The 22889-nt window shown below is 28.6% G+C and overlaps 1 pseudogene; it reads right to left on the bottom strand.

The window, feature by feature from the left end:
* Window positions 1-7316: 7316 nt before the first annotated feature.
* On the bottom strand, window positions 7317-7817 carry LOC124825243 (uncharacterized; annotated as a pseudogene).
* Between the last annotated feature and the right edge of the window lie 15072 nt (window positions 7818-22889).

Raw genomic sequence — 22889 nt, 5'->3', positions numbered from 1 at the left:
CAACGTGCCAAGGCTGAACACCAACGTCCAGGAGGTCTGCTTCAACCACTGGAAATTCCTGAATGGAAGTGGGACAGCATTTCCATGGATTTTGTGACCCATCTACCACGGACAGTTAGGAACCATGACTCAATTTGGGTGATTGTGGATAGGTTGACAAAGAGCGCACACTTCTTGGCAGTGAATCTGAAGATGTCCATGACCAATTTGGCCAAGTTGTATATTAATGAGATTGTTCGTCTACATGGAGTGCCTTCAAGCATAGTTTCTGACCGAGACACGAGATTCACATCTCGTTTTTGGCAATCATTACAAGCCGAGTTGGGGAGCAAGCTGCAGATGAGTTCAGCATATCATCCTCAAACGGATGGCCAATCTGAACGTACAATCCAGACGCTAGAAGACCTACTGAGGACGTGCGTCCTAGATCACTTAGGCGCATGGGATGAGGTGCTGCCTCTTGTGGAATTCACATATAACAACAGCTTTCAAGCTAGCATTGGGATGGCGCCGTTTGAAGCTCTCTATGGGAGGAAGTGCAGAACGCCACTTTGCTGGTTTCAGGATGGAGAGAACGTGCTAACTGGACCTGAGCTCATCCAGCAAACTACTGATAAAGTGAAGTTGATCCAGGAGAGACTGAAAACGTCCTTGAGCAGACAGAAATCCTATGCGGATAGGAGAAGGAGACCACTGGAGTTCGCTGCAGGTGATCATGTGTTTTTGAGACTGAATCCAATCACTGGAGTGGGAAGAGTATTACGTCCAAAGAAGTTGTCTCCCAAGTTCATAGGGCCGTATCAAATATTGAAGAAGATTGGACCAGTAGCCTATGAACTTGCGTTGCCTCCTCAATTATCAAATCTACATCCAGTTTTCCATGTGTCTCAGCTTAGGAAATACATATCTAATCCTTCTCATATCTTGGAGCTGGAAAACATCCAACTGCGTCAAGACAGAACATTGGAGCTGCAACCAGTCCGCATTGAAGATGAACGCACCAAACTGCATAAAGGAAAAGACCTTCGTCTAGTGAAGGTGGTGTGGGATGCTAAGACTGGAGATTCAACGTGGGAAGTAGAGAGTGCAATGAAGGAATTATATCCACACTTATTTGCTTGTAATTTATAAATTTTCGAGGACGAAAATTTTTGTAGTTAGGGAGAATGTAAGACCCTATATAATTAAACAATGATAATTCTGTGTTAAACCAGATTAGTGCACTATAATTCTGAGTTGATTTAATCCTACTTCAAATCTGCTAAATCTCTTCCTGCAATGCACTGAAATCAAGCTCCACCATTCTCTGGAAACTGCACCACGTCACACACACTCAGTGCATTAAAAACGCACCAATCTGTGCATGCACACACGCCAAGTGTCACGGGAGAGAATTCCAAGCAGGGTTTGGTGTGCAAGTGGCAGACTATGAAACGCTCTCTTGTTTGATGTGGAATCCACTCAAAATTCTGAGTTTTGAGAAAACTCTTTCACTCACACTCACACTTCGTCTTCCTCAGAAAACCAAACCTTTCATCTTCTCCAACTTCTCACTAAGAACCTTTATCTTCTCTCTACCATTACTCACTTCCTTCAACTCCAATCCGTTTTCTGAAACCATAGGAACATTCACGGGCCAGCAAGCTCCATTTTGATCCGAACCTCTTTTGATTCTGTAACTGGTAAGCTCCAAACCACAATCTAATCTTAAAATTTCTAGGAACACTGTATCAGTTGCATGCAAGGATAAAAATCTGAGTTTCTGAGAACTCTCATCTTCTCTCTAAAATTACTCATTCATCATCTCCTCAAATTCTGTTTCAGATACTGTAAACACTGTCACTGCACCGTGAACATCAACTTGATTCGAACAGAATTGAGAACTGAACTGGTAAGTTCTCATTCTGCATAATTGTCCATTGAGTTCATGCTAATCAAAATTCTGGTTGCATGAATGAGTTATAGGTTTGATCTTTATGTTATTTTGGTATTTTAGATTTAGTGAAAGTCGTGGAGTGAATTCATTTGGGTAGAGAACTGTGAGTGATCAAGATAAACCTTAAACAATTGGAATTTCACTGCAGTAACAGGTAAGGGAAGCCTATAATTTTAATTTATACTGTATGTGTTATGATCTGATGTGCATGTATTAAATGTATGATGTTCGAGCTGTGTAAATGACCACAGTTATGAAATCTGGTTTTCTGATAATGTGATTGATCTGCATGTTGGTTTGGAATGTATGAAAATTATGAGGTTGAGCTGTTAAGAATGGTTTATGATATCTGATATGAATTCTAGTTTGGATGGGTCTGTCATGAACTGATACGGCTTGGATGAATGATATTTGATGTTGGATTTGATTTGATTACATGTTGAATTGATGATGCATGAACTGAGTATGGTTATTGGATACTTGGAATGAATTAGATGTTGAAAACTGTATGATAACATGTTGGAAGTGAATTAAATCTGAAATGAAAGTATAAAGTTAGAAAAATTGAAATCTGGGAAAAATTCTACTAAGTGTGAAAAATCTGAATTTCTGATCATTCTCTGTTGCTAAAAGGACGTTCGTCACTGGACGGTCTTAGACCGTTCGGTGTTTGGTTAGCATGACTTAGATTGGAATTCATTCATTTGGAATGAATTCTGCTCAAGAACGAGCGTCCCCCAATTGGGTGAATGAGCTTTCGATCTGCTCAGTACAGCTAAGTATTTAAAACTTTATAAAGAAGTGACGTTCGGCCTTAAGTCGAGCGTCCGTCCTTATTGACGCTCGTCCTCATGATTGAGCGTTCGTTCTTATTGTTGTTCGACCTTATGTCGAACGTGCATTCTAAGAGAGCGTTCGTCCTTATATTGAACGTTCGTCCAAGTTGACGTTCGGTCTTATATCGAAACGTTCGTCCTAGATAACGCTTGGGTTTTACCAGCGTTCGTTCTGATTGTGCTCGGTCATTTACCTGGCGTTCGTTCAAAGCAGGGTTCGGTTTTATAATTGAACGCTCGTCCTTACCATTGAACTCTGAGCGAACGTAACTGGCGTTCGTCCAAATTGCTAATTAACGTTCGTTTTTCTGGCAGTGCTGTTTTCTGAAATCAAATTATATTGACTGTTTATCTAAACAATGTCTTACTGGTGTTATCCTTTGGATTCTACCTGGACTCGTTACATTCAAAATCTTTCTAAGTATCATTCATGTCTTTTAAAGATCAGTATTTTCAAATTATAAATTTTAAAGAGTATTAGGTGAGTTCCTTGGTTCTTTTCTCTTGTTCAGAAACAAGGATGCAGAGTACTGTAACATGTAAATTTCTATTTATTAAATGATGAACTTTCGTGAAATTAAGAGAGTGGAATACAGAATGGAAATATGGATTCAGTGAACTGTTTAATATGGTGAATTATATGTGGAATGAATTATTGGAAATGAATTATGATGAGCGTTCCAAGGAGGAACGTCTCTAATATGATTGATTGTTGATTTTTGTAAAGTATGACTGTGGGCATGCTAAGCTGGCTTGGTCCATCCTGATATTCCGTGATACACCTCTTCAAGTAGAAGGGGGTAGTCATGCGTGGGAATGGCAGGAGGTCCTTAGTCCATAAGTTAACATGGGCGACGTAAGAACGGACTTACCTCGAGTGGCAGCTGTTTGGTGTTACCCAGTTACTACACCACTCGGGTGCAAGGACGCCTGTAGCTACACGGTTCATACAGTCCGGACAGTCTGTCTATTATATAAGTATCTGTATGATTGTTAATTGATGAGCTTGCATGATGTATGTGTGGATTTAAATATAAATGTATGTGTTGATTGTATAAATTAAATATTATAAGCTTACCCTTGCGTTTCCATTGTGTTGTCTATTGTCCATGTATAATCCGTGTTGTCAAAATGCAATGATCATCCGTTGTGGATGTGAGCAGATGGTGGTGTATCCCTTGAGCAAGTGTTGGACGAAGAAAAGGTGGAGGATGCTAACCTTGTGGAGGTTGAAGTAAAATCGGAGCAGTAGGATTAGATTAGTAGTAGAGGTTATGTTTTCTGTACTGAGTTTTGGAAGTTCTGTATATAATTCTGCAGAATTTTGTATGCAGATCTGTTTTATGTATTTTGGTGGATTTCTGAACACTGTAAACTCTGCTGTAAGTTACTGAACAGTACTGTTTATTTATATAAGTGCTGTATTCTTTTGGCGCAGCGGTTATTTGTGTAAAGACTGTTTAATGTTGCTGTTAATTGTGATTAATTCTGAATTATAGTGATTACTATATTTTGGGATGTTACAATATGTAAAAGTAATTAAATGAAATAGTACAAACTTTACGTATTTCATATTTTTAATTAGTTTTATAATACGATAAAAATATAATATTTTTTAGGTTAGATATGTATTTAGTTTATAGACTTAAAATTTGAATTCATTAATATTTCAATTTTGATATATTTTAGCCTTTAAATTTATAAAATAAATATATATAGTCTTTTAACTTAATAATATCAACTTTTTTTGTTATGTTAAGCCACTTTGTAACCTCACCTTTAAGTTTAAACATATTAAAACGCTGACATAAAATATTATTTAGTACAAAAAAATTTCACACAAGTGGATAAGATTGATTTTATATATATTATATATATATATATATTATATATTATATATAATATATATATATATATTATATATATATATATATATTAATTTTTAAAGTTTGAAAATTAATTCTATTCAAATTTAAAATAGAGACGAATTCCAATTTTGTATTTAAGTTGAAATTAAAAAATATTTAATTTTTTTATATTATTAGAATTGTTTAAATTTTATTTAATTAAATAAAATATTTAAAAATTTAATATAATTTTAAATAAGTTATTTTGTATATTTCTTTCAATTTCCTTTCAAGTAATTTTTCATAATTTATTATTCTATTTTTTATTTTATGTAAGACCATGAAAAATATTTTTCTTAGTAACAATTTTATTACTAGTAATAATAAATTTATTGTGAAGGAAAGATATAATTAATAAGGTTATATAAATAAAACGTGATAAATTAAAAAGTAGCTCAGATAGTAAACATCTTGTAACATTTAAGACATGGATTCATACCTAATAATAAAGAAGAAAAAATAGTCCTGTTTATACCTAATAATCATCCAGTCTCAAAATAAATTTTAGCATATTATAAAAATAAAGATATAATTAAAAAACACATGTCATGTTATTTTAAAATTCATAGAGAAAAAGAATAATTAAGAAAAGAAAAAAAAAACTAGTGTGCATGAGAGAGAATATTTAAACCGTGTACACTTCATTTTGTTTGTCGGTGGACAGTTGCAGTAGTAGCAATTAAATGACATAATATTTTTTGTTTTTGCCAAAATAATTATTATCGATGTTGGAGAGTGCTTAATCCAAAGCATGATACAGATTAAAAAGTCATAATTATTTCTCATGATTGTTCGAACTCGAGTTGCTAAAAAGATATTTGATTCCCTTTGTTTCAGAATGCTTGTATTAAGTTAAACATAGTAGTCTATCTCAAATTAAACTACACGGAAAAACAATATTTAATTAAATCTATGGAAAAGGTTAGAACTATAAAAATAATAAAGGGGAATAATATAAAGAATTTTAAATAAATATGATAAAAACAGGTCATCTTTTAGCTTTTCCATGATTAAATTTTTTATTGACTATTAAATTGTTATTCTTTAAAATTAAAATAGAGAACATTAAATTAACTAAATAAGTTTTAATTAATTTATTTTAGATTATCATTGATTTCAATCATATTTCATTAAAAATCGTATTTTATTACTCATTCTAAACATACATTATTAAAAGTACTAATCCATTCTTCTTCCTTTTTATTAAGTAAACCAGTGTTTCAAACTCTAAATTAACCAAATATCAAATAATTTATTGAATTCTCACTGTTTCAAATGTTTACAAATAAAAACCTATATATTAATACTTTCTTTGTCCAGACATAAATAAGTTAAGTGTTTTATGATACAATACACGTATCAAACATTTACATGTGAAGATTCACTTATTCACTTATATAAAAATTTTGTAAACTTTATATGAATTCTAATTCAAGATCAAGATTAAGATTGAATTATCAATGTGTTATAAGACAATCTCAAAATCATAAATCAAAACTTGAGAAAAATAGATAAAAATATATAATTTGATTTAATTAAAGGAATAACTTATTACTTACATAACACCTCATAATCCTATAAAATTACAAACACATCAATATAAGAGAATTAGTCTTTTATGAAGGTATGATGTAGAAGTTGAACTTGTAATACATATAAAGATTAAACTTGTGTATTTAGAGATATTATATTCACTTGAAAAGGTTGACATTCGGATTATTTGGAGAGATGACACTCTTAACACTTAGAAAGTTGATACTCACGATCTAGATAGATCTATGTACTCGTAATAATGAAATTGGTATATTTGATTAGTAAAAGTTCTTAAGCATAGTGATTAAGAGATTGGATGTATTTTATTATTTGGGATGAACCAGTATAGTTGTTGTGTATACTTATTCTTAATTCATATCTTTATAATGTTCATACTATAATGAAAATATAAATTAATGTTACATACTCTATTCATCTTCTACTTTGAACTATCAAATTCTATAACACCAAAATTAATAAGAGTTTAAGGGATACGTGTATATAACAATAAGAAAATTTGAATGAGAATTGAGTAACTACTCTATCTGATAGTATATGTTTGAAAAAATCAAATGAAAATTGAGTAAATACTCCATTGGTAATATGTTGGGTTTATAAGTTGCTTAAGTTTATAAATAAACAATAATATATATATAATTTTTAAATATATTAAAGATATAATAAAATTAGATAATAAATTATCATATTATAAAATATTATTTGCAAATATCTTAAAAATATATTATAATATTTTAGAAAGTAGTGTAGTTAAGACATGTATTAGTTAACCACATTAACTTTTAATAATCGTTTTATTATTATAACATGTCGACAATAGCCTTAGAATATTTTAAATGATATATGATCCAATGAACAATCAATTAAAAACCAATATGACGATAGAAACATTAAGAGAATTTGATGGTATTCATATATGAATTAAAGGCTTATTGCCCCAATTTTAATAATTTGCTCCTCCAATCCAACATTTTCTTTGTTTAGGAGTCACCAAATTAACAGTAATAACATAAAGAGAAAATAAAAAATAAATAAAAAAACAGGGCACATATAAAAAATAAATTGGTGGTATACACACCAATTTAATTATAAAGGTCTATGGAATTTTGGAAGGTGGAGATCTCTTTGAAGGGACTTGAGTGATGTAGGATGACATGCATGAACAAGTAGTTGCCAGCAAAAAAGATCACCGAAATGGACTTGTCCATCCTTGAATCTTTCAACACTTTGGCATACGAAACTCTGACGGAAGAAACCAACCTGCCTCTTTTTCTCCATAGTTTTCTCAAGCTTGAGATTTGAGCCTGAATCTTCTCCTGATGGGAACCCTTTTGAACCTGAATCTTGGCTTCTCACTCACTCTCTCCCTTTCATCATCGGAACCCTTTTCGTGTCTTAGCTTTTGGTAACGAAGTTTGCTGAGAGGAACCGTTTGGAGGGAAGACATGGTGGGTTTTTTAGGACTGAAACAATTCATTGTACCAAAAATGAAAGGAAATGATGAGAGTTTATGCCTTGGTTCTGTGTGAGTAGTTGGTTTTCTAATGTGAGTTTGATATGACAGGTGAAAGTTGAAGGTGGATTGAAAGTGGCCACGCGAACCAAGGTCACTCTAGAAAAGATGCTCAATGCATTAAATACTGTGTGACACAGTTGGTGAGTGTACCTATATTTTATTGTGCATTAAATTTCTCTGTTGGCCTGTGTTAGAAAATTATGATTGATTTTATTTTTTATTTTACTTTTAATATTATTGTTACTATTAGTCACATATTTTTTTTATCAACTACTTTTAATATTTTACACTTACAATATTTGATTGAAGTTATAGAACTAGTCATGATTACTTATTATAATTCAACTAAGGAAATGATATTTTGATAACATTTTTATAACATTTTAATATTACTTACGTTATTTATATTGATATTTGTGATTATTATTATTAATTATGGAGAGACCAATCACAGAATGACACATAAATAATATTAAAATGTTATAAAATATGTTGTCAAAGTACCATTATCCTTTAGTTAAATACTAAATATTGATTTTAATTTATGTCATATTAGAATTTATTTTTAGTTTTCTAAAATAAATAAATATAGTTATAATGATAATTTATTTTACGTGTTGAACCATGTTTAAAAAGATATATTTGAAATAAAATATATCAAATTACATAAATAGTTCAATCTTAAAATATCGTTTAAATATAAAAATAATAGTTATATGTATTATTTTTAAAATTTGATACTAAATTATATTAAAATTTGGAATAAAAATGAATTCCAATTTAATATCTGAAGATTGAAATTATATTTAACTTTCAATTAAATAATGATATCGAATTTTGAACATTCAATTAGATAGAATATATTTAATTAGTAAAATAAAAATTTAGACAAATTCTAATATATTGTATATATAGTGTATATATGCAAAAGCTTTTCTTAAGATGATTTAATATTTTTTAACCATGGTTTTTATTTAAATTATATTAAAGAACTTATGTAAAAGTATTTTCTTTTAATGTAATAATATTGATACTATAGTTGTTTAGAAAATATCTTTTATTATTAATTTATTGAAAAAATATTTAAATATATGAAATAATATTCAGAATAATTGACAGATTGGTTATAAAACTTATAGTCTTTCCTAGAAAATTACCAAATCATATATGTGGTCTTCCTGATCTTGCAGACTGGGTTCAATCTTTAGTACCTTTTGTTTTGTCAATATTTAAAAAATAATTGAACCAAAACAATATATCATTCAATTATTTTAAAAATTAAAGTGACTATAACTATATTCAGGTTTTTTAAATAAGGTTTAATACCTCTTTTGGTCTCTCGAAAGAGGGCAAATGTTCAATTACGTCCTACGTTTTTTTCGAAGTTTAATGTGTTTCCGACTTATGAAAAAAATGTGCAATTAAGTCATTTTTGGTAACGGCGTTAATTTTTTAACGGGCCAACTAACAGGGTGGACTGAAGTTTGCAACGTGTCTAGACTTTTTAGACTTTTTATGTTCATTATAGGTATGATGTCAATGCAAATGGCACAACTTTATGTTAGAGTCTATCTCCGACATAAATTTACCTAAAAGATATTTCAGTCTTATGTAAATTTATGTTAGAGGTATTAGAATCTGACATAAAGTTCAACCTATTTCAATAAAAAAAACACAGATTTATGTGTGATCATGCAATGTTAGATGTAAATCTGTATCAGGCTAAGCATTTTTCAATATAAATTTATTATGTTTATCAATGCACAATGCATGGTTTGATGTAAATTTATATCGGACAATACATAATATGATGTAAATGTTTGTGTGTTTTTTTAATTGAATTGGTTTTGGCACATAACCAAATATGTAAATAAAAATATTCCCAAAACAAGATATACATTCAAACTACACTCTCAAAAAAACTGTATAGTGTAACCTAAAAACTATTTAACATCAAAATAAATCCTAATAATAAAAGTGATAATGTAACCTAAAAAGAAAACTAAACAACAAGTAAGCTACACTTTTGTTTGTTAATTTGCTACAATTTTGTAGTAATTTTATAGTAAATTTTCCTAAGTTACTCCCTAAAAATAATATGTAGAAAAATATTTCCTAGCTAATTCATATCAAATAATAGGAATTTATCTCTAGCAATCATATAGCTTATTCCTAGTAAATATATTCTTATGTAATCCTTTTTATTCCGGTTAAAAATGTAGAAAAATCTTTTTATACTGTTTAAAATTGATTTTTACGCCTTTTCTAGAATGGATATAGACACATATTTTTTAAATTTGTTTTAAAATTGGTACAGAAAAAGTATAACTTTTTATACCTGTTAAGTCCACAACGAGTATAGAGAGTAATCTCCCTCGTCTTGTTGAACACCTTAGTCATGTGGTTGCCTTCAAAACTTTCTACTCTCCTTTTTTCTTCCTCCGTAAATCAGGTAAACTTATGCCCTATCCTTGAATCACCACTTCCAATACACAATTCAACTAACACAAACACACAAACTTTCAGTAAAACAAAAACAAATTAAAATATTACAGAGTCCAACAGAGGGAAAATGATAGTCTTGGAGTAGAAGGATTAAGGTTGAAGGAAAGAAAATCATCCAAAGCACTTGAAATAATTGGATTAAACAACTTCAGATAGAGGAAAAACAATTAAATATTTAACATTAGATAACAATAACAACCACTCAAGGCATATTGACAATACAAAATCAGGAGCGCGAACCACCACCACTGACCACTTTTCAAGAACCGCCACCATGAAGGAAGTTCAAGAGATGAATGCAAATCCAAATGAAGAGAATGAAAATAGAGATTGAACAAATAATAACTCAAGAGTGTAAATAAGATGAAATGAATAAAGGTTATAAAAACATTTATAAATAATTACATGACCTCGTTTCCTTCTATATCGATTCTATACCTTTAATTAGTATATAAAGAAATTTAAATTATTACGATTTTACCTCCACGTCACTTTTCATACAAATTCTATTTATAACCTATATAAAAAAAACTTTCTAAATTTACAAAACTTCTAGCACTTATTAATAAAAAAATATAATAACTCTTTTAAAGAGAGTTTTTTTACCTAATGCATACTTTATCTTTATGCATGTTAATGAATTTTCTTTTGAACATTTTTATATCTCTGGGAATCAGACTACATGAAGATTTCGTTAATATTTGGAAACGTGTGCAGATATTTAGACTTTGGATTTATCTTATAACCAAGGGATATTCTATAGGGGGGCTATGTCAGTCAATATCATCTTTGTACCTTTTCCAAATTAGAAACTTTATCCTTGTCATACAACTAGGTGGTGGCCTTGCTCTACCATGGTGCACAAAATAATTTTGTGAAATAAAAATAGAAAGAAACATAAGAATAATGGTACTTAAACATTTAAATTTATATTACATTCATTTGATCTTATTTTTATTATTTTTTATTCTTTTTTATTACGAACATTTTACTTATCAAATGGTAATCAAATTATCTCAAATAACATTTTTCCAGATTATAATTGAGGATACAGAAAACTATTCTCTAGAGAAAAAAATATTCTTTGACAAAACACTAATTTAACACAGTTATCTAACATTTTTGTTATTAATTTTTCTTTAAGTCTAACCTCAAGTCCTGTTGTGTGTCACAACAGAGATCTTCTACTCTTTGTTGATAGGATCTCCTAAAGCCATGAAAGCAAATGAGAAAAGAAGGTTAGGATATTCTCTTATTATAGATCACATTTTTTTTCAATTTTTTTATTACTTTAAAGTTTTAGTTTTGGTGTCAGTCTGATCTCAACTACACCTCTAACATTTCATCTGCATCTCCAAAAATTTCATTTTTAACTTTCTAGTATTTCACACTCATGCACTTCAATTTTTTCAAAAATTTCATTTTTAACTTTAATAAATATTTTTTTATTTTCTTCTCTTTCTTATTAAAAAAAACATTCTACACTACCTTAATAATAATTTAATTTAAAATTCCAATATTATTTAATACAATTTTATATTTTAATAATTATTAAAATATTTATATTAATAATAGTTATATTAAAAATATAAAAATAAAATAATTACAATAAAAACAATAACAATAAAAATAAAATTATATTAAATAAATATTTAATATATTGAATTATATTAAAATATAAAAATAAATTAAATAATTATTAAAATTTAAATAAAAAACAGAATTTTAAAAACAATTATTTATGAGATATCAAATAAAATTATATTAAATAAAATATTTAATATATTTAAATATATTAAATTATATTAAAATATTAAATTAAATTAAATAATTATTAAAAATTAAATAAAAAATAAAATTTTAAAATCAATTATTTATCGATATTCTAACTCATCGGATCTCTGTATCCGATTAACAAAAATCTTTTCAAAATTTTGTTTCTTTCTAATTTTAATAATTATTGAATTTAATTTAATATTTTAATATAATTTAGTATATTTAAATATTAAATATGATTTTAAATATTATTTTTATATTCACTATTATTACTCTTATTTTAATTATTATTATTTTAATTTTTTTAATAAAATTATTATAAAAATATAAATCATATTTTAATAATTAATAAAATATTAAAATTTAGAAAATAGTATTATAATTTTAAATTAAATTAAGTATTTATTAAATTTTAAATAAAAATCAAAGTTGTTACGGATTTTAATATTTGATAAACAAGTTTTTTAAAATTTTGGTTTTTATTTAAAATTTAATAATATTTTTTTAATATTTCAATATAATTTAATATATTTAAATATATTAAATCAAATTTATTATTATTATTTTATTTTTATATTTTTAATATAGTTATTATTATAATATAAATTATATTTGAATAATTAATAAAATATAAAATTATATTAAATAGTATTTAAATTTTAAATGAAATTAAATTATTATTAAGTGGTGTAGAGAGTTTTTTAATAAGAAAGAGAAGAAAATGAAAAAATATTTATTAAAGTTAAAAATGAAATTTTTAAAAGAGTTAGAGGTGCAGGATAAGATGTTAGAAAATCAAAAATGAAATTTTTAGAGATAGAGAATGAGACGTGGAAGTATAGGATGAAACACTCGTATAGAATTTAACATTGAATTTTCAATGCTTAATACATGAGCATTGAATATTTCTCACTGGAGCATTGGTTTAGAGGATAATAATTGTAGTTTAGTGTTAAGTTGATTTTTAATAGTTGGATTGTTAGTGCTTAATACTCTGATTTTATAACATTACAAATTTTGTTTATTTGTTTAATTTGGCTGGTTTGAACTTAGTGCTAAAAGTAATTGAGCTTTATGTGCTATCATCATGCATTATTGGAACTGTAGTGAATTTGTGTGAACAATTTGGAATTGTTTTGTTTGATAATATTTTTTATTGGATCTTGGCTTCTTTTGCTTAGAATTCGTGAGTTTTTTTTTTCTCTGTCTATGTTTATGATGTTTCTGTGATACATTTTTACCATTTTAAATAATTTGTAACTAATGGAGTTCTTATTTATATATTTGTTTTCATTTTTATCTTTTAAACAATTATTTTTTAAAATTAAAATAATTATTTGGATATTTTTATAAAGAATATTTATATTTATTTTCTTAAATATATTAATAATTTTCTTTTTTTTATCACGAAGAAAAAAGTCAACCCAATATAACACAAATTTTTTTGTATTTCATATAACACAACACAAAAATAATATTCTTTTTTATTATCAAAGTTGTTTAAAGGTTTTTATTTTAATCAAAGAAAATATTTAACTTCTTATTTTTAATACTATTATAAATAATTACTGTATTTATTTGAATTTTTTATTTTCAAATAAATTTTAATAACTTATTTATTATAAATTTTCCATTTTACCTGTTTAATTAATTTTTAGCATATGATGAAAATAAAATAAAAGAAAACATGCCATTTTATTTTATAATTTAAATAAAAAATAATTAAAGAAAACCTAGCGGTGCAGATAATATTTTAAATTGTAAAGAGATCTGGTTTGTCAGTAGTATAAATGCAGGAATTAAATGATGTAAACATCATCTATTATTTTCATTTTCTTTTTGTGAAAAATTATTATTGAACTTTGTCTAATTTTTTATTAATTAATATTTTTATTTTTTATTTCATCGTACCTAATATTTTATTAATTTGATACATATAGTGTTGCTTACTTCTTTTCACTTAAGTAATGATGTAAAATTTTGAACGTTCAGTTATATAAAATATATTTAATTAAATAATAAAATTCAAACAAATTTGAATATGTATAAGAAATCATGTGAATATATATATATATATATATATATATATATATATGTATGTATGTATGTATAGGCATGTTTTTTAAGATGATTTAATATTTTCTTAATAATGAATTTTATTTAAATTTTTTTAAAGAACTTATATAAAAATATTTTTTAAATATTAATTTGATACAGTATTGTTTCTTTTTGAAAAAGAATATTTTTATTATTAGTTTAGTAAAAATATATGAAATTATTTTAGAATAATTGACAGGTCTTTGTGGACTGAGTTCAGTCTTTCATGAACATTAGACCTTTACTTTTTTCAAACATTTTATGCTTCCTCAAAATCTTATTTATTTCATGCAACTTGACTATTGTAACATGAGTAGTGTAATATAGATGAGATAGACTGCAATCTTAAAGAAAAGTATAAATATAAAAAGAATTTAATATTCTTTAACACTTAAGTACACTCATGCACACATTTTTTTTTAACTCAATATTATATCTGTTTTTTTTTTTTCAGTAGTGTTATGTTTGGACAGGTATTTTCTTTTTATTTTCAAAAACAAACAATTTGTTATAATGATTTTAATAAACTATATTTAAAATATTACCGTAATATTAGTTATTGTTTTAAAAAATAAATAATATATTTTAATAATAAAAAAACTGTTCGAGTTTAATATGTATATATACATGATTCATTATGTAATTAAGTATATATATATATATATATATATATATATATATATATATATATATATATATATATGATACAAAATAAAAAAGAATAATATGCACATAAAGTGTGTATTAAAAATTGTGTTGACGACCATGGTAACGAAAATTTGGACAAAACAAAGAGTTCAAAATATTGAAAAGGAAAATTAGAATAAAAAAATGAGAAAAACAAAAATTGAACCAAGATCTTATACATGAATAATTAAATTATTTTAAAAGTTATGGTGACATAACTAAGTGGAGTTAGATTTTATATTATTTGAGATGAAAATTTAAATTATATATATATATATATATATATATATATATATATGAATATATATATATATATATTAAGTAAAATAATTTAATTATATTAATAAAATAGATCTTTATGATCAAATTTAATTAAAATAGAGACTTCTTTATGAAACATCAAATTTATCGGAGTGAATTGCATTCTCGGAGATGATTAGACAATCAAAAGAATAGAGCAAAAAAGGACGACCGTCCTCAAATAATTTCAACTGAAACCATATATAATGTAATATAATATAATGATTTCAATAACATTACAAATAATTTATGTCTAAAACCTAATTCAGAGCTTATTTATGATGTTATTCAACTTAATTTATGATTCTACAATGAAATAAATTCATGTTTTATATTTTAATAAAATATATACTTTTATGAAGACATATTTAGTATTTCTATTAAATACTATTTAATATAACAAATTTCTTTTAGTTTAAACATTTAATACACTTCACGTAACAATAATATATTATGTGGTAAGTACAATAAGCCAGAAGATGGAACATTAAAACTGATAAATGTTTTAAAATAATAAGATCAAGTATTTAATGTTAAAATAATTTAATAATATAAATGTTTAATATCTATTTTGGTCATCTTATTTGTTAGTGTGGTCTTCCTATTTTTGAGTTGTTCAGAGTGGTCTCAATTTTTGTAAAAATGGTTCAATTTTCTCCTTTTTGCTTATAGTGTTTAAAATATTAATGGTGTAATGTCTACCTTAGTCTATATTCAATAAGCTGTCCAGTTTTGAAACACGTGACCACATGACGTGACAATCTTAAAAGTGTTTATTTCACTTTATTTTTTATTTTTTATTTTTATTCTTAATAGATTCACATCTTCTTCTTGCCAAACCCTCCATCAGCCACCGCAACAACCACCATTTCCCTTGGGCCACCACCATGCCAACCACCGCAAAAGCTTCCTTGTGGCCAACCATCTTTAGTCGACCATCGTGACCAAATGACATGACTGACCAATTACAGAATGAATGTCACATTAACATGAATGATAATCATGAATTAACTTACTATTGTTGATTAAGGTGTGATTGAACTATGATTAGACTGACCAAAAGGTAAAGCCTATAACAACTACTTTAAAATTTTAAGGTATTACTTTTAGATAGATGCACAACACATGCATCCTCACAACTAATGCTTTTTCGCTTGGTCACCAACTGACTTTATCATCAGAGTACTTTCTACAGGGTTCATCTGACCAGTTTGGACGCATAGGAGGCTCCTTAGACCGAAAAACACTTAAATTTGGAAGTGACCAGTTGAAGACCAACCAATAGACGGGAAGATTGCTTGGAGTTTGGCCAATTGATGTAAAGACTTGCCCACTCCATCCCAAAACATGTTGGCACCCATAGTGGTGTTGAACGAGCGTATCTCTTACTCTCATTATAATCACAAGGAATCATATGAGCAGCATAATGGAAGAAGTCAACTTCCCATGCTTGGCAAATAAATCATTGTTGAGTTCTTTATGTTGATTCTTTGAGTTCTTATTGTTTGTGTTCAAGTTTCCAGTATATTGCATAATCTTCTTGGTTCAAGTATGGTCTGTGGTTACAAAATGGAGTATGTGCAACCACTAGTTTGAGTTCTAAAACTATTTGATCACTTTTCATTACATTTGCTACACTAACTGAGGAACTAAGTTGCTTGACCATTCTTTTTTAAGTTAAAGTCATTTGTTCATTCATGAAGTGGTTAGTGGTATTTTGGATATTAATCATTTCATGAATCTATTATGAATTGTAGCCAAAGTTGTTTGAATCATAAAATGCATTACTCTGGTGCAAAAAGAAAATAATTAAAAACATAAGAATCTACATTAAAACAATTTGGCTGAAAGTGTAAAAGAGCAACTATTAAAAGAAACCTCAAATGTGTAATTCATAATATGTTGATGAATGGTTAATTTCTGCTGCCACCAATGAATTGCTAGAACTTTCTCTTTGCTTCTGAATTACGTGTAGAACTACTTTTCAGCATAGTCAAAATTCTATTATGTCATGAATGATACAATTTGATTCTAGTGTCTTGATTTTGGTTTTACTCATCTTATTCTAAACCTATTCTTTGGGATTCAAGTTGAGTGTTGTCCATTATCAATTAACCTTGTTGTTCGCATTGTCTTTATTAGTTATCTAGTTTTCTAGTATTTTCTTTCATTGCAAATTCTTTGGACCGTGGTGTTGTTCATTCCAAATTATGGTGAATATTTGAACTTGGTGGTTTACCATATCTAGTGGTAGCTTTTTACGGGTGGAGACTTGGAAGAACTCTCCAAACCAGTGTTGTCATAGCAGGGAAAACCAACAGCCTTGTAAGCTTGGAGTGAGGATTTTAAAGTTGAAATAAATGAGAAACTAAGTGTTGTTAAACTGTGAAAATCAAGGTTGCTTAAGAGCATTCACAAACTAAGATCAAGAGTGTTTCAATTATGTATTTGTAATCTGTTTTCATTCATTCTTGTAAAAGGCTGTTGCTAAACCAAGGGTCTTGGAAGAATCCTTGGTATTCTTCTATCTCTTAGCAACTTCTTTAAATTTTCATCTTAAAATTGAACCTAGATGGTGAATGTGTCTTGAAACCAAAGTTTCAAGTTTCATCTTAGGATTTTCACCTTATTTTAAATACACGTTTTTAAGAGTGTTGGCTACAAAAGATTAAACTTTAAGCCTTGTTACATTAGAAGTCCAAATTAGGTGTCTAGTTGTTTTAGAATTCAATTTTGCTTGATTTAATTCATCTTTTAAATTCAGAAGTTATCCTCTTTTGAAATTGGTCAAGTAAGTTGCCTAAAACATTTTGGTTAGGTAAGACTTACTTAAGCAGTCTTTGACTCACTTCTCTTACCTAGGAATTTCCTTTTAATGAAATCTTAAGCCTTTCCAACTTAGGATAAACTTTTCAAATTAAAATATGTCTAGACATCAATCTCACCATAGAATGAGTGATTTTGAAAAATCCAATACTTTGAAACAACTTTTTGAAGAACTCAAAGAATTCAATATATGGCGATAAGAAGAAGTGCATATACGAAAAAGAGAAAATAGGAGAAATGATGGATTGCAATATAAGGTTGAAAGAGATATTCCTTTCTTTGGCGAAGACATAAGTTCATTAACATATTTAGCATGAGAAAGGAAAATTGAAAAGTTACATCCATTCTTTACTAAATCCTATATTCTTAGTTTATGCATTTCTAGATTTGAAAGGCATGCAATTGAATGATGGAATCATAGGTAGTATAGAGTACAAAAAGGAAGAAAATCACTTATTCAAGATTGGAGTGAATTAAAAGCTTGCATTAGAAGAAACTTTGTCCTTCCTTAATTTGAGAGAAACCAAGAGCTAATGAGAGAACTCATTAAAGAAGGAAATGAATTCATTAAAGTTGTAGGTGAATTTTTTCGTAGGGAAGCTGAGTTTGAAGAAAAACTTGAAAGGTCTTGAATGAGAAAAGAAAAAGAGAGATTATAAAGAGTGAAGAAAAATTAAGAGAGTTAGAAGAAAAAGAAAAAAAAAGTTGTAAGAGTTAGAGAAGAAGAAATACTAAGAGCTAAATAAGTTAGAAATGAGGAAGATAGAAGAGAAAAGGAGGATACAGAAAAAAAGAAAAAAAAATGAGAGAAGAAAAATGGAGAAAAAGAAAGAAGAAATTAAGATAAGAGAAAAGCAGAGAAAAGAAAGCCTAGTCAAAGAAGAAGTGCTACTGAAGGCACCTTCCACTCCCACAATTATAATGGATTCAAAAGTTTTAAAGGAAGTCTTCCAATTCTTAATCTTTTCTCCAATTATCATTAAGTCTTCATTTTTTATTTAAATTCCTCTTTTGAAAAAGTTTCAAGTTCATCCTTTATGATTTTAAACTCCATAAATAAATTTTTCAAGTCATATCCTGAGTTAGTATTACCTCTTAGGAAACAATTAACTCAAGATGGACACAAATATTCATAAAGAAGGGCTTCTAATTTTTGAATGTCACCGTGTAAGTGATGGAAGAAGAGTATCCATGGCTACCTTGAGTTTCCAAGGCCATGCAATGTATTGGTGGACTGCCTTGGTTAGAGACCCAAGAATCCAAAACCAACCCCAAATAAGATATTGGAATGTGCTTAGGTCAGTCCTTAGGAGAAGACATGTAACCTCCTATTATGATAGGGAGTTTGATAGACAAGCTTCATAGACTCCAACAATGGAACATGAGTGTTAAGGAGTATAGACAAAGAATGGAATTACTCATGTTAAGGATAGGGATAAAAGAAGAGCCAAGAATTACAATTGTTAGGTTCCAAAGTGGACTAAACTATGATATTAGGGATAAGGTAGAGCTTCTACCTTATAATGAACTCAATGGTTTAGTCCAATTGTGTGTTAGAGTGAAGCAACAATTAAAGAGAAAAACCTTCACTAAGAAGGATTACCCCTACAATAGGAAAGATTACAAGAGAGAGGGTAGCCCATCCAAGTCCAAATATGAAGGGTTTAAGGAAAGAGATAGAGAGAAAGAGAAATATCTTTCAAAGGAACCTTCCAAAGACATTAGGAATAAAGAGACCAAATGCTTTAGATGTAAGGAAAAAAGGGACTATGCATCTGAGTGTCATAATAAGAGGTCTACTTATATCTTAGAGCATGGAAGTGAAAGTGAAAGTTCTTCATGTAGTGAGTCTAGTACCTCCACTTTTAAGGAGGAAGCTTTGCCTTGTGAAGGTTCTACTGGTGAGAAGGCTTCTCGAGAGCCAACATGTTGAATTAGAGTAATCACAAAGAGAGAACATATTCCACACAAGCTGTAAGGTTTTGGAAAAACATGTTCTATGATTATGGATATTGACTCTTGTTGTAATTGTTGTAGTTCAAGAATGGTTGAGAATATAAGAAGAATACAAGAGCCATAGCAAGAAGGGTACAAGAGAAAGAAGGACCATAAAGGACTTTTCTCTTATCGAAGATTGATTATTAGTTCTTCTTTCTTCCCCGTTTCCCAACAACCAACAAAGAGCTCGCTCAACGTCAACAAAGTGGTTTTGGCTGAGAGCTTCCATCGCACAATGATAGCTTTGGGTGCTAGTGAGAGTAGAGGCAATTACACCATATGTTTTCTTGTTTTTCATGTGATTTAGCATGAAACGTGTGACGCTTGCAGTGGGCCTTTACATGTGGCCTTTAGTTTGAATTTAGGAGGGAAAAATGGCCAGAATAAAGAGCTTTCTTTCCTTATAAATAAGAGTGTTACTCTCCTTTGTAATTACCTTTGATTCAAAATGCTGAAGGAATTTCCAGCCATGCTTGCTCTTGTGTCATCTTCATTTCTGAGTTCTTTTTCTTCTCCTCTAGCTTCCTTCCTTAGTAGGTAGGTTATCTGAGCTTGAAGCACACACACCATTGATTTTTCACTTAGCACTTTCAACCACATTAATTCATCTTTATTCCACTACACTCGTGTTTCCAGCTTCTGGAATTGAAGCTCTAGACCAAGGACGCTTCCACTATTATCGTTGGATGAAGGAGATCGTTTGACACATGGTATCGTCTAACCTATGTAAATGCTTCTTTAAGTTATCTTTGTTTCACTCAAAAATTCCTTTAACAAGGTGTTTTTCAACACAAGTTTTTGGATCATCGTTTAAGACTTTTAACATACTTTCACCTTTTAACACTTTTACCTATAAAGACATGTTGAGAGTTTGTTTGATCATTGCTTGGTAATGTATATAACACTAGTTGCATTCAACAAGACTCCTTTTGACGTATTTAATAGGGAAACCATTTAGTGATGCGTCTATTCCTGTATTGGTGTGTTTACTATAGCTTTTCTCAAGATATTTAGATTCTCACAACTTGTTCATAAACCACTTATATTTTAGCTATATCATATTTCTAATGATAACACTTTGTCATATGCTCATTTCGTTTACTGTTGTTTGTAAACTTCAAAACATATGAGGACATTTAGATAATTCAGTCTTATAGACGATCTTGTCTTAATAGAAATCTTATTCAAGGGAGAATGTTTTTTAAAAAAGAAAATCATATACACGTACATTTTCATGTTTTTTTCACATACTCTCATACTTCAATAATTATGATTTTTTCTACTCAATTTCCCTTTCTCTATTTTTATACTCTAATGTTTCTTATAAATTTTTGGTTTGATTGCTTGTTCTTATACAATGCATGATTTTTTCTACCCAATTCCTCTTTCTCTATTTTTATACTCTAATGTTTCTTATAAATTTTTGGTTTGATTGCTTGTTCTTATACAATGCATTTGTTTACACATTCTCTGAATAATTATTTATGACTCACAGGAAGTCATCTATCATTCATTCATGTTGGGTCTATCAAGGAGGGGGTTAACCAGGAAAAAATGAGATATGAGCTCAACCATATAAAAGATTGACACCACTCTCTTCCCAAAACCTTAAGGCAATGGGTCTTTCATCTTTATATAGTGCTCTAGTTTCTCATTTCTATTCAATGTGGGACTTAGACTCACACTTAGATTCCCAACAATCTCCCCCTTAAGGGTGAGTCCCTTCCACATAGGTACTCTCCCCCTCCAATGAAAGCATTCCCAACCAACCATAACCACGAGTAGCCCTTTTCAACCGCCGTTAATCTTAACGAAACTCACTTACCTAAATACCCTTTGCCAGGAAGACTTTCGGTATATGAATCATTATACTTGTCTGAGCCAGTCACCAAGACAAACCATCGACTCTGATACCATTGTTGGGTCTATTGAGGAGGGGGTTCACCAGGGAAACACAAACACCAATGAGATATGAGCCCAACCATATAAATGATTGACACCACTCTCTACCCAAAACCTTAAGACAATGGGTTAATGGGTCGGGTCTTTCACCTTTATATAGTGCTCTACTTTCTCATTTCTATTCAATGTGGTACTTAGACTCACACTTGAATTCCCCGCAATTCATACATATTCATATTCTCCATTCTCCATATTACTCTGATACACCTTTTGAATAATGAATGCTCTAATGAATTTATATACTCTAATGTACAATATGCAATTTACTGAAAATTATTCATATAATCTTAATACATTATTTGCTCTAATACATATGAAATATTTTCATGATAAAGTCATAAGCTCTGATTCATTATTTGAATGAAAACATTGATGTTACTATGTATCTTAATGTTATGATATTTTTTTATATGCTCTTATACATCATACATTCTTTAATAAAAACTTTCATGACTATCATATAATTGCTATGTTACATTAGTATTAAAATCCTCTTTGAAATATCAAACAACTAGTTAAATGACTAGAATGATAGAACTCATGCAATCAATATATATTCTCTCTAATCAAACATCTATCATATGTCCTTCAAAATTCTTTGATTGATAATATTCTCTTATATCTATTTTGTGTTAGCATATGTCTTTGTTAAACCTAAAAAAGGAGAGATTATTAATACAAGATTGTCTAGAAAACCTTTCTTTGAAGTTTAATAAAAGCATCTATCAAAATAGTGTTTATTAAACACACCGTCTAGGATAAATACGCTAAACACTATATATAAAAGATATCTTAAACGCTAAACGTTACTCAAACAGACTATGCCTAAACATTGATTCATGTATAATGCCTAAATGCTTAAGGATGTCTAACGCTTTTAATGCATGTACGAAATAATACTTTATTGTATGTTGTGTTGTGCTCTCTTTTTCTGTGCAGATCAATAAGGTACAAAGCTTTATTCAAAAGTTCTGCATTGGATCCGAAGAACG

The sequence above is a fragment of the Vigna umbellata genome, chromosome 6 (genome assembly GCF_029865625.1).
Source record: "Vigna umbellata cultivar VRB3 chromosome 6, Vumbellata_1.0, whole genome shotgun sequence".
Lineage (NCBI taxonomy): Eukaryota > Viridiplantae > Streptophyta > Magnoliopsida > Fabales > Fabaceae > Vigna > Vigna umbellata.
Note: the sequence above shows the minus strand (reverse complement) of the source record. Positions and strands in the feature narration are given on the sequence as shown.